This window comes from Lichenostomus cassidix, chromosome 3, assembly GCF_008360975.1.
Source record: "Lichenostomus cassidix isolate B80296 chromosome 3, HeHo_3.0, whole genome shotgun sequence".
Lineage (NCBI taxonomy): Eukaryota > Metazoa > Chordata > Aves > Passeriformes > Meliphagidae > Lichenostomus > Lichenostomus cassidix.
Genome location: NC_139483.1, coordinates 25,287,077 through 25,303,916, shown reverse-complemented (window position 1 = coordinate 25,303,916; position 16,840 = coordinate 25,287,077). Strand labels below are relative to the sequence as shown.

The window sequence follows — 16,840 nt, the reverse complement described above, 5'->3', positions numbered from 1 at the left end:
TATTCTCCAGAAGGAGAGAATTTGTGTACAACAAATATCTCTGCAAAAGAGCAGGGTTTCTAATATTTAGCATATCTATATCTCAGCACATTTTTAACCTGAACTACCATTTGCTTCCTTAGGCACCTATATGGGGAAAAAAGATTAAAGCAGGCAGGAAATAATGGAACCGGTTTTTAATGTGAGCAGGATTGGGCCTAATGTATTGTTAGCTTGAAGGAGAGGGAATTTGGTCTTTTTCATGTGCCTCTTAATACAGACATCTCTTCAGCTTTGCAGAAAAGATGCTGTCTTTGAGGAATTTCTGTCATGAGCAATTTCCGTATGTTTTTCCCCAAATGGGATATGAGCTCTTGGCTTGCCAAGGTAGAGAGGGACAGAAAATTTAATTCTATGCACAGGCCTATCCTGGGAAGCACAGCCATCAGACTGAGGTATTTCTGATGTCCACTTGTTGGCACTGACCTGCACAATATCTGTGGCAGAAAATACATCAGAGAGATGACGTGTCTCCTAACCTCAGTGTGCTATGACAAACCACTTGGCACCGTGAAACACACGGAGGGAGGACTGCACTGAGGAGCAGCATCATTGCAGGGCAAACAGCAGTGAATTGATCTGCTCTCTCACACAGAAGAGGCTCTGAAAAGCATGCTTTTTAAGCACCAGGTTTGGACATGATTCTGCTCCTCAGCTAGCTCTAGGGTGCAGGCGAAGCGCTTGCGGCAGACTGGGCAGGACGCTGGGCTGGGCGACCGCTGGGTGAGAGGAAGGAAGCCGGAGAAAGTGAACCACCAGGCTCCTTCATGCAAGTCCCTGCTTTATATTTATTTTGATGAAATAACTGTATTGCAGCATTTTTAATCACTCAAAATTATCATCCTACTTTGTCACCAAAATAGCACAACAGATAATTGTTCTGCTGAACCAAAACAACACAACCCCCAGCAGTATGTTTGCACTAATTCACAAGGGCTTTTTTTAAATGAATTTGGGAAGCTATCTATATACCTACACAAAGGTCTTATTTTATTATTAACTGCAGTAATTTCATACTGGAACCCTAATATTACAGTGCAATTTAGTTGAAACTGTTGAACTTGTGAACTGTTAACAATACAAATAACACAATAATAGCGAAGAATCCAAACACTTAGCAGCAGCAAACTAATAATCAGTAACACTTCTATGCCAAATAAGCTACCAGGGAATTAATAATTTTGCCTCCCTCACTGCAGCACCACTGGTGTTTCAAGACATTTCTCCTCTGAGGAAAGAAGCTGACTTGTGCCCCAGCCCAAAACCAGGGCGGGTGTCTCCTGTGGGCAAAGGTATGTTTGGTGGTGCCCCCAAATGTTTTCCGCCCTCCTCCCCCTCTTGATGGGGCCATGGTGAACACAGGCTGCAGGTCACCAGCCCTGTCCCGGGCTATGCAAACATTATACATTTCCAGCACCTCACCCTCGTGAGGTGATTTGCCTCATGAAGGAAAGGAGGTAAACAAATAGGTCTGCTGAGCCAGGCCCTGCCTGTACACACCTGTATCAACAAGGATGCAAGCACAATTATCTTACCTTAATGAACTTAATCTTTAATTTCACAGCTTGGCCCTTGTGCTCAGCCTCTTAACAAAGGAGCTGAACTGTTTTAGTCCATATGACCACCCTTCCTCCAACAGCTGTGGAAACTTAAAGCCACGACAAGGATTTTTGCCCCTTGTGAAACTGTCAAAAGCAATAAATATTTTTCTTTTTTTCCATCATTAGACCCCGTTAAGAAAGCCTGGCCATTGTCCACTGTAATTCCCAGCGCTCACGGGGCAGGAGCTTTATTGTCCCAAATGAATCCTGAAGTGTGAACAATGCGGGGGAAAGCGGCCACCCTTTTCGGGAGGGTGTAGCCGCGAGGAATGCGGCGCTTCCCCATGGACGGCTCCGCCAAAAGAGCACTTGTGTTTTTTAACACTGGCCTTTCAGGAGGATGCTCGAGTTAAGGCATTGTGGCCCACTGTAAATAGATGCACTCGCCAGAATGGGGCTTCGTCATCCCTAATTAGGGAAGTAACTCCAGAGAGACAGCATGTCACTTGCAAGACTGGGCTCATTGTTGGGTTTGTGCGCGTCCCCACAATGTGAGGTAATTGGAGTTGTACCTTTTAGAAAGCTGCTAATTTCACATAGGAAGTGCTAACAAGACCTTTGTGTGCCATGTTTTCCTTCGTCCTTTCTAAGGAAGTTACAGAGCTCGAGTACTGGGAATGGCTGGGCCAAGGCCTGCTGGAGGAGGCTGCGGTAATGAACCACTTCAGCCCCCCGCCAGAAAAAGGAGGCCTAATTTTCGGGCCTGAGAAGACGAGGACGGACAAAAGGTTCTGTTTAAGCTTATTATACAGGACATTCTCAGTGCCTACACAGCTTTCCTCGAAATGACCCTCTCAAAATAAGTGCATCAAGTTTGAGCAAATAGAAACATGCAACTTTCGAGGCTGGGGGTTATAGTTTTCTTTACAAAGCCATTTATATAATGTAAGCCGCAATTAGCGCGGAACGGAGCAACAAGATCTAGCGAGGAAAGTTCCCCTGACAAAGGACAGAAATTAGGGGAATAAGTAACAGTTAAATATTGGCTTTGGATAACCAGCTGAAAAGGCCTTTCAAATCAGCTGTGGATGTAGAAAAATAAAATAATTTTACTCCGAATATCTTTCGCTGCAAAGTTTGGCTTTTAAACAGCCGACTGATTGATTCCACTAATTTCAAATTATCTAGATAGAATGAATCTGGGCTTAAAAAAAAAAAAAAGAAAGAAAGAACTGAAAAGCCTCTCAGCTTTTAAGCCTGACAATATCAGCAAAATGTCCATAGGAATTACATATAAAAATTCAAACAGTAATGAAACAAATTACTACTTACAGTATGAAAAGTCTGCAAAAGCTTTTTATAGACTTGAAATGCAGAAGTTATATAAACTACTCAGTGAAAAGAATTAGAAAATGACCTTTGCAGATCAGGGGCAAAAATGAACAGTCTTCAGGGGAAAAAAAAATTCACTGTTAACAATGGCTTTTAATGCCATTTTGCTTCCCTCATTTATCTAATAATCATGGCAAGGTTAGGGTAAACAATGAACAGTATGTTTTCACATATTCCACCTTTAGTGTCCTCCATATGAATTTCTAAAACACTTAAGAGAATAGATACATAAACCTGTGACCTTCAAATGAGCTTTTTGCTACTTCCAACATTTTGAATAAAAAAGGTCAGAAAATTGAACCGCTTTTGCGCAGTAATGAATTCCATTCTGTTGGGTAAACAAAGCTAAATTTTAAAACACGGACCTGACATCTCTATAGCTCAAGAAGCTATTCTCTTCTTTGGGCACGGGGGGGAAGGGTGAGGAATGCAAGCACTCCACCAACCACCCCCTAAATCACTGCAGCATCCGCCAAGGAAAGGAGGAGGAGGAGACAAAAATATTTGGTTTTATTCAGTGAACAGCCATGATTTCCAAGGCCAGTGCAACACAAATGTTGGATTTTTAAGACTTTTTTTCCTCCACCTCTCCCCCCTCAGTGAATAATTGATCCGGTCCACACAAAAAAGAAGCCAGCGCTACCCTCATCAAGCCAGCTCTTACTGGCAAGGGCCTCCAAAAGTTACTTCAATTTCCGCCGTGCTTTTGTCCGTGAGTTGTCCTGGCTGAAAGGCCCGGTTAGGTATTGTTGCAAAAAAAGTCTGCGCCCACGTTTATTCCCCCCCTCTAATTCATACTCCGCATTGTGGGGTTTTGCTATTCAGGGACTGATTGGACAACAGCCCAAAGAATGGCCCCAGTGATTAGGCTCTCAGCATGGGACTGGATTGTGGGTATAAACCCAGGGCTGGGGCTTGAATTCATGGCTGCTTTCTGCTTCCTCCTAGCGCCTCCCGCGCCCAATATTTTCTGCATCCTTTGCTGCAGGTAATGCATTCCTTCATACCAGGAAATGGAATCCATATAATTAGCCAGCACAGTAGTGTGTGAGCCCTTGGAAGTCCCGGGGTTGTGCCCCGGGAAGCAATCACACTTTGGTGTCGATAGGAACTCGCGGGATTTTGGTCAGGGTGGGATAATACAAAACCCCGAGTATTGTCATGACAAGGTATTCATCCTGCTTGACAAAGGAAACTTTTGTACCATCCCCCCAGGGGCACGCAGGGGCAATGCTGGACACAAATTTGTTTGTTTAGAAGTGGAGGTGAGGTTTGCCCAGCCCACGGCCCATTCCCAAGCCCATCCCTGCCTGCCGCTGCACCGCGCCATCCCTCTTCCCGCTTTGCTTTACATTTGAAAGTATGGCAGCTGCGCAAGGCGAGAAGTGTACAGATGTCACTCTGTGTCTTACATGTCAGTAACTGGAATTAATTTACATTTATTTGCCAATTGTTTTATATCATTTTATGACAATGTGCTGCATAATATAATTTAAATCTTTAATGTACAACTAATTCTCTACCATTAATTTGTCAACATGATTACTGGATATGCCACCAGTAAAAGCTGGATGACTTGAAATATGTAGAAGGCATTCCTGTAGCTTTAGAAGAGGTTTGTAGCTGAAATGACAAAGGTTTACAGAACTTTTTTTGGTCTGTCTGTAATTTTATGAAAACTACAATTTCAATGTAATTTCACAAACTGAATTATTCCAAATCTCAGTCTGAAATAAAATCAAATGTGTAATATATTAATTAGCCCAGGGAGAGAGTCCCAACAGTATTGTAAGAAGCAAAATGATAGTTTGATTCCTGAGAAACACAGCCTTCATCATGACAAATCCTGGCTGATAGGAGTTTAAACTGTCTCCCTGCCAATAGTATTTTATTTTGGGCAGAGCAGTAATCGTTTTAGCTATGTTCTGGAATTGAAAAGCAGCTCATAACAGGAGCAGGTTGCAAATTTTTTGACAGAAAATGGTGATTTGTTGAAAGTTGTCCTGGGTGTGTAGAGCAGGAGCTACAGCAGGGAAGGTTTCTCGGGGTAGAACTGTTGATTTTAAAATGAAGAGGGAAAGGGTGAGAGGGAGAGAAAAGAAGAGGGGGAGAGGGAAAGAGGGAGAAGGGATTTTTCTGCCTCCCAGCCCTTCCCGCAGCTGCTGGTAGGTAGGAGGTCAGGGCACTCTCCAGGGATCTGGGAGAGCCAGTTTCAATTAGCTCAGCAATGTGCTTGTGAGGGGGAATTCAGAGCACATCACCTCTTTGCTTTCAGGGGGGTCTGGCCCCCATTTCTCCTGCAGCTCTGAGGCACTCCCCTGCTGTTTCTTCCCCTCTATCAAAAATTTAATGCATATGTGCCTCCCTCATAAAAACCAAAGCAAATCAAGATCCATATTGAAACAGAGGCCCTGACCTTGCAGCACCCACACCAGGGCAATTTCCCTGTGAGACTCCTCCCGCAGAGCTGGGGCTGGCAGCCCCCAGTTTGGGAGATGGGTGCAAACAGCACCTGCAAAGCACAACCAGGAGTGAAGCCCCCGGGCTTTGCCTCTGTGATCCCCACGGTGCTCTCCTGACAGCCTCTGGGATGTGTGCAGGCAGAACCAGATCCTTTGTCACAGTCCTGTAAGCTTGCTCATCTGCTCACTTCCATGTTGCACAGATCAGCCTGCTGCCTTAGCCCCACAGCTCCTCAGTACCATAACCCAGTGTCCCTTTTCAACACTGTTTTGCAACTATTTAATTCAGGTGGGCTCCCTGCAGTCATGGGGGATCTGAGAGGACAAAAGCCAACACTCACATGAGTGTTGGTCCAGGACCAGGGTACAGATGAAAATGCTGGGGAAACGGTGAATAAAAGGGATGGAAATAGAGCAATTAGTTTTCAGGGAATAATTTGCTAAAGGAACATTTCATATTCTCACACTGCTGTTTAAAGCTCAGCTTCCTGTCTCTCCTCCTCACTCTTCTCCTCTACCTTTTGGGTATCTTACAGGAGCTGTATGAGTCACCAGAACACTGGAAAAATCTAGCAATTTCTTTTCTTAAAAAAAAAAAAAAAGAAAAGAAAAGAGGGCTTGATTAAAAATTAAAATAGGAAAAAAAGAGAAGATATTCACTGAAAAAGAAGTGTTTAGACAAAGCCTGTCTGCTTCAATTTCCCAGCTACGTAAGCTCCCTTGCCCTGAGAGTGACAGTAGATTCCATAAATTAACTGAAAATCCCTCTTCTCAAGAGCCTAAGTTATCTCTTCTTTGCCTGCAGCTCTGATTTAGAATAGGCGCTCGTTTGTTTACTGTTTTAATTAATGCTCCTTTTCAGTGTGGAATAGGGGAAGGGAAATGAACTGACTTGATAAACAGGTGTAGCTGTTATGTGTTATATTTGGGATCATTCAGGACTTGCAACAGATTAATCAGGCTTGACTGGATGTGAACCTCCTAGCAGAAAAGGTAGATCAACTCTGCTGGATGCCCAGTAGGTGAGTATTATTTTAACTGCTAGCCTGTGATAGGAAAGGCTTAGAAGGACAGTCATCAGTGGAGAATCTCTCTCTGTTTTCACCCAGGAAAGCAGTCTGATTCTTTCCCCCACTGCTTAACAGTTAAGGAGACCTTGACAATATAAGCCACTTTTCATCCCCCCTCTGCTTCCCCTTCTAACCTTGCTGCCTCATATTCAGGGGAAAGAAACAAATCATCCCATTATTTTAAAAACATTTAAGTATCACATTGGGGAAAACACTCTCCTAGGTTAACTATGAATGATTGAAGTTTTTTTTCTAAATGCAATATAAGTGTAATAACAGTTTAAGTGTCATGCTACACTGTGTATTGCCTTTGCACCCTGTGTAATGCCTAGCAGACTCAGAACAGAAAATGATCTAAAATCAGTCTTTTCTCAAAGGGAGTTTGCATTCTTAGCCTCAAAGGAGGCTAATAGTTGAGCTTAGGTTTCTTCATTATGAGGCAGAAAAGAAATTGTGTGATTTAACTGCATCACAGCAGTAAAGCACTGTTCAGCTTACGAGTATCAAATTCCAGAAGGGACTGCATCTCTTGCTTTCCAAAAAAAGGAACATCTAAAAATATATTCCTTTACTCCACATTTTTTCTTGGCTTATACAACAAATATGTGTAGAGAAAGCAACATCACATTAAAAATAAGTGAAAAAGAATCAGGGCGTATCCATTCACAATATCATCCAGCTGACCTTGCCAGGCTGAGGCAATGTGGGGATGTTGCACAACAAACCAGGCAAGTGCTTTCATTTTAACTGCATTACATTAAACTACCCTGAGCTTACAGCTGTCAAATGGGACCCTACTCAGTCATGTCTCTTGCCAGCAGACTAGCTGAAAACCAGCTTTGGTGTCAGCTGGGAAGACAGATGCTCACCCACCTTCTTGGAAAAAGATACTTTGAATGCAAATGTCCTCACTGCAGAGCACAAATATAGGGCTAGATCTAGCTTTCTTTACACTATGTCCATCAGGAGAGCAAGTCCTGGAGTCAAAGAACTTCAGAATGTGACACAGGCAATCTTCTATTATACACGGACCTCTGATTTTAACCTAGCATCACAATTTTACCAGACTGCCCAAAGGGAGGGTGATTAGTCATGGGATGGAAAGAAAGGATAGCAGTACTGCTGGAACTTTTAGCATTTTACTGACCCCCAAATACTCCCAGACATGCAAGGAGCTTTGATATATTATAAAAATCTGAGATAAATGTCCTGTTCAAAGATAGCTTCTAATATCTTGCTACAACCATCAGCTTGGGCTCCACGATGGCAGCTGATAGCCTAGCAATACCTACCATGCCACAATAAATAATTTATCTTATCTTGTTCATAGAGGTCTAAATGCTCCCCTACCAGGAAAAGAAACAGCTCAACAAGGTCTTCAAGGAAAACATTTTGGAGTTAGTACTACATTCTCCTCTCAGGAGATTTACAGCCTCATGAAGGGGGAATTTTCAGTCCTCCAAACAGCATGGCTGGAGGCCTGCAGTAGCATTTATTCATGTGCCAGGTTAAGGAAGGCTCTGCCAAAGCCAGACCTGGGAAATCACAACCCAGCATGTTGATCCTGAGAAATTCCCCCTGAAAATTTGATTGGAAGATGCTTTGTTTCCTAACAACGTACTGCACCTGATTGTCAGCATGTATGTTTGGAACCAATGGAATGAGCTTGGCAAAACCAGTATTGGAGTATTAGACTTGTGAGAAATCTGCAAAAACCCAGATCCCAAACCCAGTAGTGACAAATGGTCAAATTTCTGAAGAAAAGGGGAATTCCAGCTGCCACATTTCACGCTGGGTAGAAGTGTGCATGTGCTGGAGCAGGAATACATTATGATGCATTTCTCTACTTCTGCCTCCCTCAAACACTCAGTGGGAAAATATCAGTGGGCAACTTATCTGTGATCTGAATTGCCACTGTTCTGGAATTCTCTCTTCCCCTGAGTATCCACTGACAAAACACAGAGTCATCCCATACAGCAGCATCCATCCTGTGATTCTAAGCCAAGTAAGGCCAACCATGTTCCTGATCTTCAGTTTTAGGTCACAACTGACTCATATATGAAACAAATTAGTTATTAATGAACTACAGAAATCTGAAAGTTAAGAGTTAAGAAAAGACACTACAAAAATGGAAATTTATTACAAGAATTTTTGTGGCTCTTTCCAAAACGATAATGAGAAAGATACTTGACCAGTTACTTAAATTTGCATTATGAGAAATAGCAAGTGCTTGAAGCATGTGACAGAAACCCAAGAACTCCTAAGCCAACATGCTCCAGCACCTGGTATTGCCCTATCCCCTTTTTTGCATGCAAAACCAAAATTTTTTCTCCCAAGTCTTTATTTTATTTCAGGAAATAGCATAGAGCTGTAGGCAAACTTAAATGACTTATTTTAAGAAGAATTGGTAGCACCTTTCTGTCCTTTGCCCAGGTCGGATCCAACTCCTTGGCTCCCCTGCCAAAATCCTCCTGGACTTCCATGGCCATGCAAAGACCCCCAAATGCAGGCAAAGGAAGGCACAAGGCTTTCTCTTTCTGGGGAGATGGGCTCTGTTAAAACATGCGTTCTATTACAGAGTAAGAATGACATGCAAGGCTGTAGAGTGTTGCAGCTTTTGCCAGTATTTGAATCTTCCCACCTTTTCACCAGGAATTCACTCAACTTTTACTGTTTGTTGTGAACTTCAGACTGAGGTTTGGAAATCACCCAAAACCTTCAGCGCAAAACAGCATCCAAAAGCCAGAAGAAAAGGAGGAAGGCAGAGGCGTGGAGGCAAGTGTCAAGCTAGTTTTGCAAAGCAAATAGAGTATTATCCTTTTGTTTAAGACTTTTTATCTGCTATGTGATACTTTGCTTGGAGGGGCAGCGCATACGAAGAGCTTTCCTGCGCACCCCACCGTCCTTGATTGCTTTACTGTTCTCAGTGCAGATTTATTAAATTTTGAATTAACATGTGTTAAGGAAGTTGATTTTGTTTGCTCTGCCACATAACTTACTTTCCTAAACACTTAGTAATAGCAGCAGTTAATCTATTGACCAATGGCTTAAGCAGCAGGTGGCTTTAAGACCAATGGGCCAGTCCTGACAAGGCCCACAGAAATTCCTAAGGCCTCTTTGTTACCTGGGCTGGAACAGAGAAACTACTTGTTTGGAAAATGTTTCTCCTCCCACAAAACATCTTCAGTATTAAGGGTCTTTTGTTAGCAGAAGGCTGAAGAGGGGGATTATGAAGGATAGTCTGTCACACAAATTGTTTCTTCTTAGACATATAATGCAACCTGCATTAAAAGTTTACAAACTAATCTAATGAAATTATCATTCAAACGAAGCATGTCTCCGAACATTAAATTGACGCCTCGACCTGCCGTGCAATTTCCGCACTGGAAATCTCAAGACTGTTGCTGTTATTTCAGAGTAAAACAAGGGTTTTTTTCTAAAAAGCCCTCAGCACTGCTCTGTTTGAAACAGGAACCCAGATAATCTGCAAGGGCTCATTTTCTTAGGAAACCCAGGCAGTAAAACATTAACAATTAAATTAGTTCCCATCTCTTCAGGAATCCAGAGTTAACTGTGTATCATCTGGGTCATTATAGCCTCTCCCTGCTATGGCATGCAAATCCACATCAGGAAAAGCGGTGGGTTTTTAAAAATTTATCATTAAATTATTTACTAGAAGTCAGCAGCAGCTGCAGCAACTGTAACTAGTAGTTCTGTACCCTTTGAGACAAAGCTATATTGGTTAAGCTGAGGGCAGTATTCAACTATGACTTTCTTTAGGGAGGATTTTACAGTGCAGTGAGGAGACACATCTCTCTCCAAAAGTGCCCACATGTGCACAGAAAGGGCAGTGGCAGTTCCATTGTAGTGAAGAAATGGGGCTTGGGGAGTAAATGGAGCCTTTGGGGTAGCTTTTATTCAGTCTTCAGCCAAGCTTTCTGTGTTGTCCTGATCAGAGTTAAGAAAACAGTAACTTCATGTGGTCTGAATATACACATATGTCTATGTGCACACACACAGACATATAGACATACCTAGATATGAATACACACACAGTCACACACATATATGCACTCTGACTCCTGCACTACAAATACAGTCCTCTATTCTCTGTATCATAAATAACAATTACAAACAGCTGCCCTGCAGCACATAAAAAGATAGGAATAAGAAAAGCCAAGTCACAAAGTATTCTGTTCTCTGATTTCCATTTGCTGAGGTTTCTTCATCACTCGATTTTTGTGTCTATTTATATGTTATGTACACATGTCAATATAGGTATGCTATATATGGAGGCACTTCTATGCAACTTCTATTTAAGACCTTTATATTTTGGGGACCTTGATCTCATCTGGGGATGAGATCCAGTAGCACCACTAGGTGCTACTGTAATACAACTAATTAATATTATTTTTACTGCTAATAATAACAGCAGTGTTTACTTTTAGCATGTTCTCACTCTTGCCAACATATGTTTTTATATTCCTTAATTTTCTTGTTCCTTGCAGCACAAATGCTTAGAGGGATCCTAATTAACTGCTCAACGTTGACGCACTCTCATTTAGTTTTTTTCTCAAACTTATTTATTAGGCTTTGGTTATCAGTGGGAGAGTTTCTAGCACTGAGACTGCCAGGATTTACTCTAAGCCTCTTAGTCTGATGTTTCCATGGCCCTGGCTCTCTGTGTAGAGAAGCTAAGAAAACCACACATACAGCTTTTGGCCCCCTTTATTTCAAGTCATCTAGAGCAGATGTGAGTTTCTTTTTCTTCAGGGGGGGATGGGGAGAAAGGCACCCCCACCTTAAATAAGCTGGGGGAAATGCTGATTTTTGGCCAGGACTTGTGGAGCACTACTGAAGAATTTTTTTTGTTGTTTGTCTGAGGCTGCATAACTAGATTCCAACATATTTTCAGGGCATTTCTCTGAACCACTGAATTCTCATGAGTAACAACAGGAACACCTTTGTCTGATTTCCACAGCAAAGGCTTCCCCAGAGACCTACAGCCAAAGCTAGCCAGAAAATGTAGGAAGGCATTCTCAGTGTGGCTGCCCCCCAGGTCCCCAGTGTTCCTCCAACCTCTGACCTGTGTAGGCCACTCTCTTCTGTCCTGCACCTGCAAGCAAGGGACTGTTCCCAGTCTCCCTCCCTGTTACCTCTGTCAAGTGCTCAGTGGTCTCTTTATTCTTTTTCAGGGAGTACGTTTGTTTGTTTGTTTCTCCCTCTTTTTCTCCCTTTCTTTCCCTCTTGGTGTCTGCCTTCTTTCCTCCCTCCTTTCTCTTTCCTCTCTCTCTTTTTAAAAAAAAATTCTAAGAGGTGAGGTCTCCCCTTGCTAACTCAACACCTAATTAGGGCAGTGAGAATTAGCTGCATTCACCCTGGCTTTAGTCCTGGCAAGAGTGTGAGAGAATTGGCCCACTTTTCAAGGTGCCAAATTGGTGGCTGGATCCAGGTGTGGCCAGAGGCAGGGGGATTATTTTCCTCCCATGGGGTGCAAACAAAGGCCTGTGCTAGGGATAGACGGGGTGGGGACAATGTTGCCCACAGGAGGGCTAAACACTGCTGACATTTGAGCCCTCAGCACAGCACCCCTGGCTGGGTCACAGCTTCCACAGCCTGAGGAGCTGTGCCACAGAGATGGCAGCAAGGGAGGGCTCTGTGTTGTATGGCAAGGACAGAAGGAAGGGTGGAGAACCCTAAAGGTATGGCAAGTCCCAAGGAGAAGTGGTACTATCTCAGTACTGAGCAGGAGTTCATGTAAAAGGACAAGTGAAGTTGATGGTGACAGAGAACACCTCATTACTCAACATTTGTCATGTGAGGGGCTCATGGGTTTGGGAGACAAAACCACAGCATTTTTGTGCAGGTTTTCCATACTCTCCAGCAGCATCCTAACTCCAGTTGTGTTCCAAAGCCTTTATGTTATCCAGCTATCTAAGTACCAGTGAACAGCAGGGGAGTAAAACAGGTCATGCTTCATGTGATGGAAAAAAGCTTGCTGGTTGACTGAAAAGTCAGAAGGTGCAGGTCAGTGTGGATAACCTCACTTCTATTATCCTACCAAAAGGAGAAGATGTAGCTTTCCTCACTACCCTTGAAGAGTACAGGCATTGACTGAGGAGGCAGCAAAGTTAGAATCTCAAAGGATGTCTCCATGTTGCCAATTTTACTTCAGAAAAAAGAATCTCTTGTCTGAGTAGAGTTCGACCACATCCTGTAAATTGTTCTTGCCTGTGCATGACCATCCTGCATTCCCAGAAACAACCCTTTGGCCTCCTCCTGTGGATGCAGAGCACAAAGTCCTCGAGGAATGCAAGGAGCTAGAAAACGGAGGTGGATCAGAGCAGCTGAAAATCAAATATCAAAACTATAAGCAGGAAGAAAAAGGAGAAAATATGTAACACCTGATACTATTCTGCTTTCATCTTTCTTGAGCCCTGACAAGTGATATAAAGTATGTCACCATCACCTGGATTGGTGATCTTCAGACCTTCCTAGATCCTTCAGAAAAGCAAAGCACAGCAAAGCAAAGCATCTGTTTTTAATGTTGGAAGTGTGGAAACTTCAAACATAATTTGTATTTTTGCCATTTTGCTTTCCCTGATGCAATAAAACTAACTAGGGAAGCTTCAGAAAGAACAGGCCTGTGTGGAATGCGCCATTGCAATGATTCTGTATAGAACAGAGGGCAGACATCATCTTCACTGCCATGTATGGTTTATTGTTATATCTTTAGGGTGGGCTATATATGAAATAGTAACAAGAAACCCTTTATTCTCCCATCCAGAGCCTTCAAATTTGGCTATACTTTGCAGCTCATCTTTGCAATGAAGCCCTACCACCACTATAGCTCTTTAAAAGGGTCATAGGGAATTACAGCAAAGTGGTATACAAAGGTAAAGATGTCAAGTGAGTTATATTAGCAGAAAAAGAACTACACAGTAGGTCAAGGTTTGGGCAACAGCAGGGAGATTTTTGTTAAGATAACATTACTCCCAGTGGTAGTGACTTCCTTTGTAATCCATAGCTGCCCAGAGAGAATTGCCTCTATTCTCATGGAGTCACAGGGCCCTGTAAGAAGGTCCTATTGGGTCTAAATGTGATAGACACAGCAATTGTTTATAAAAATAAACTTTTACTATATAAGCAGCACGAATGGGCTCTGGTGTAATGTTTTGTAATGCTTCACATTTTCCGGTTGGTTTTAAGAAAATTATCAGAGCCCTTTTTCAAAGCCAAATGGAGGTTTGTGCAGTTGTGTTTTCCTTTAGGAAACTTAAAGGGGCAGAGGTTTCTGAGTTACATCCCAGCTAACCTAGCAGAGAAAAAGGAATGGTCCACCACAGGAGAATCTACAGTCACTGGTTATGTCTGTGTTGCACAAGAGCACCTTGGGAGGATGTAAGCTCAAACACAGGCTAGAAGCATCCTTCAGGGAATACCAAGAGAGAAGGTTCAGGCTGATGGTCCTGCTTAGCCCAGATCTATGGCACAAAGAACAGGCTCACAGCAGTCCACACATCCCATCTAAGAATGCAGCAAAACAACTTCTTTATCAGGTCACAAAGCTACCCACTGGAGGATTTGGATTTATAAGCAGTCTACCCTTAGGCTACTCCTCCCTGAAAGAGGAAGCTCATACAGGCCAAGACTGGACATTTGCACACAAACCACAGGACTTCTACTGGCCACAGTGTAGCTGGCCAGAGCAGGACAGAAAGCACAAATACCTCAAGTGTATTCCTTGGCTTAGCATGCTGAGGTCAACGTAGATGAAGCCATGTTGTGCCTGAGCTTGCAGTCAGCTCGCAGTTTAAAGTACCACAGACATCCCTCAGAGAAGCACAAGGGTTTTGAACTATCACTGCAGGACTATTTGCCTTTTGAAGTCAGATTTTAAAAGAAACCTGGGAATATAGCGGTTCCTGTGCTTTAAGCATAAAAGATGCATTGCAGAACATCATATTGCTACATCAATATTTTCTAAATGAATGTTTAAAGTGACATTCCTCTCCACATTTGAAAGAGCTTTTTCAACACTTTGGGAAAAGCTCAGATTTCTGAATATTCTGATATATCTCCATATTCCCTACATTGAAAATATGCCCATTTTCACCATTATGTATTAAATTTATTCTTATTTCTATGCTATGAAAAGGTATGAAATCAGCAAAGGGGAATACTAACAGCAAACTAGATGTTATGAGGTTTTTTTAGTACCCTTCCCCCCCCCTCCCCCCCCAGTTCTGGTGCATATGGACTCACTCTAAGCCAGAACTGCCCTATAGCTCATAACATGTGCATTACGCCACATTTTAGATAGAAGTCAGCAGGAACAAAGCTACTGAGATGGATGAATAAACAAATTGTTGTTAAGGCTACACACATCAGCCTCTAAACAGCAGTAGAAAAATGTGCTGTGCTTCTGCAACTCAGATATCTGATTGTACAATGATCTGAACTGTTCATGCACGTGTTCATTTCAGCTTGACCCTGTTTGGCACAGGTGGGAAGCACTGTGTGTTGGAGCACCAGGTAAAATGGATGGTGGCTCTGGGACAGGGGGAATCCCATCCAGCAGCAATAACAGCATGGCTGTATGGTGATAAAATGCCCCCTGCCTACTGGCAAGAGTGGTTACCTAGGGAAAACACATTCCTAGTCACCTCATTAGCATCGGGTAGATTGCTATAAAGGCAGAACCACATGTACAATCATACCCTGCCTTTACACTGTATTCTTGAGTCCAGGCAAGCCAACACACCACAGGGTGAGCCCTCTCAGCACTCAGCATTCCCTGCTGCTCCTTCACCTTCTATCTTTTCCTGGTGAGTGCACACACAGCACATCCCATGGATGCACTGCAACACAAATGGTAGCTCATACTTGGGCTCCTCAACATACACGAATCCGTGGTTTGCAGGTTCCTGTGCCTGTGTTTCAAAAGTTTAAAAATGGCACTGATTCTGTTGGAGAAGAATTTAAGCTGCTCAGTCTTACCTGCATCCCCAGTGTGGCCGTGCTGCTCTGCAGGCTGTGTGTGCTGCCCTTCTGACAGCTGGTGCACTTCTCACCGAGCTCCATGCCTGTCGGGATTATCCACTGTCATGTGATGAACCCACCTGGAACCACTTTGCTCTCACTCCTAGTTTTTGTGCACAAGTAGGGCCTTCTTAAAGCCATGACCTGACAGGATGTGCCCTCCCCATGCTTTAAGCAGCCCATGCTTAGTCCTTCAGGCCTTGGACACAAGGCTCCAACCCTTGCCACCCTGGCATGGAGGGCCAGGATGGGATGCTGCTCATGCTTTGCAGTCCTTTTTGCTGTAATGGGGCCTTACAACAAAGAAAAGAGCAGGCCAAAAGTGATCTGAAATGGACTGGGGTTCAGCAGTAGGCATCCTTTCCACCCACCATTGTTTGGCAGCAATTTCTACCCAGTGGCAATATTCCTCTGCTTTGCTCACAGCTGAAAATAACTCTGAAAGTGCTTTGAAAGGGCTGCCTTTTAACTGAGCTTAACACCTTTCCAAAGGACTTTTGTCCTGGTGAATATCTCCCCCTCAGATGAGAATTCCATCTTTTCCCTCCCATTTCTTTTCTGTGCAGCCTATAAACCACTGTAAAATATGGCTCACTGTTTCTGTGCTCTCCCATGCCCTTTATTTCCATAATGGACTCTTTGCCCACATGTTTGCTAATATTTCTACCTCACTACATAAGCTGGCAGATTCCCAGCATGTTGGTGCCTGTGACATGATCCCTTTTTGTTCCCCATGCAGTTATCTGGCAGCACCTTGTCTGCAGGGTGGGCACAGAAAAGCACAGATGCACCTCACCTGGCACAAGCTGTTGTAGAGCCACAGTAAAAACACCTGCCCTTTCTATAGTAATCTGCTGAGCTGCTGGTGTTCCCTGCACTGGGAATGCAAGGTTAAATCACCACTTTGCTTCCTGTTGTGTCACCACTTTAACTGTTTGCATCAATTATTGAATACACTCACACAGCACTAATGCCTTTGCTGTGATTCACACGGACCTTTGGAAATTAACTCTGCACAAAGCTTTATGTGTGGTCCTCATCCCTAAATCTTCTAGTAGCCTGCAGGCCTGTGGAAGTACTTGTCTCAAAAAGTGGCCCAAACCATTTCTGCAGATTTCTGGTGAGATCACGAAGAGTTAACCTAGAGCCACCTCTGCTAAGCATCTTCCCCAACCCCTGGAAAACAGCATAGCAGTAGGAGCACTAGAACAGTATGAAGCAGTAGGAATGACCATCAGAGCACCCTCCAAACAAATAAACACCCTTTTTCTCCTGTAAAAATTTGACAAAGTTC

The 16,840-nt window shown here is 43.3% G+C and overlaps 1 long non-coding RNA gene across 1 annotated transcript in view; it reads right to left on the bottom strand.

The window, feature by feature from the left end:
* Nucleotides 1–15,616, bottom strand: part of LOC146439310 (uncharacterized) — a 29,683-nt gene extending 14,067 nt beyond the window's left edge. Inside the window, exon 1 of the long non-coding RNA XR_014851239.1 lies at nt 15,505–15,616. This is a non-coding gene — a long non-coding RNA (uncharacterized LOC146439310). The remainder of the gene's footprint in view (nt 1–15,504) is intronic.
* Nucleotides 15,617–16,840: the final 1,224 nt, after the last annotated feature.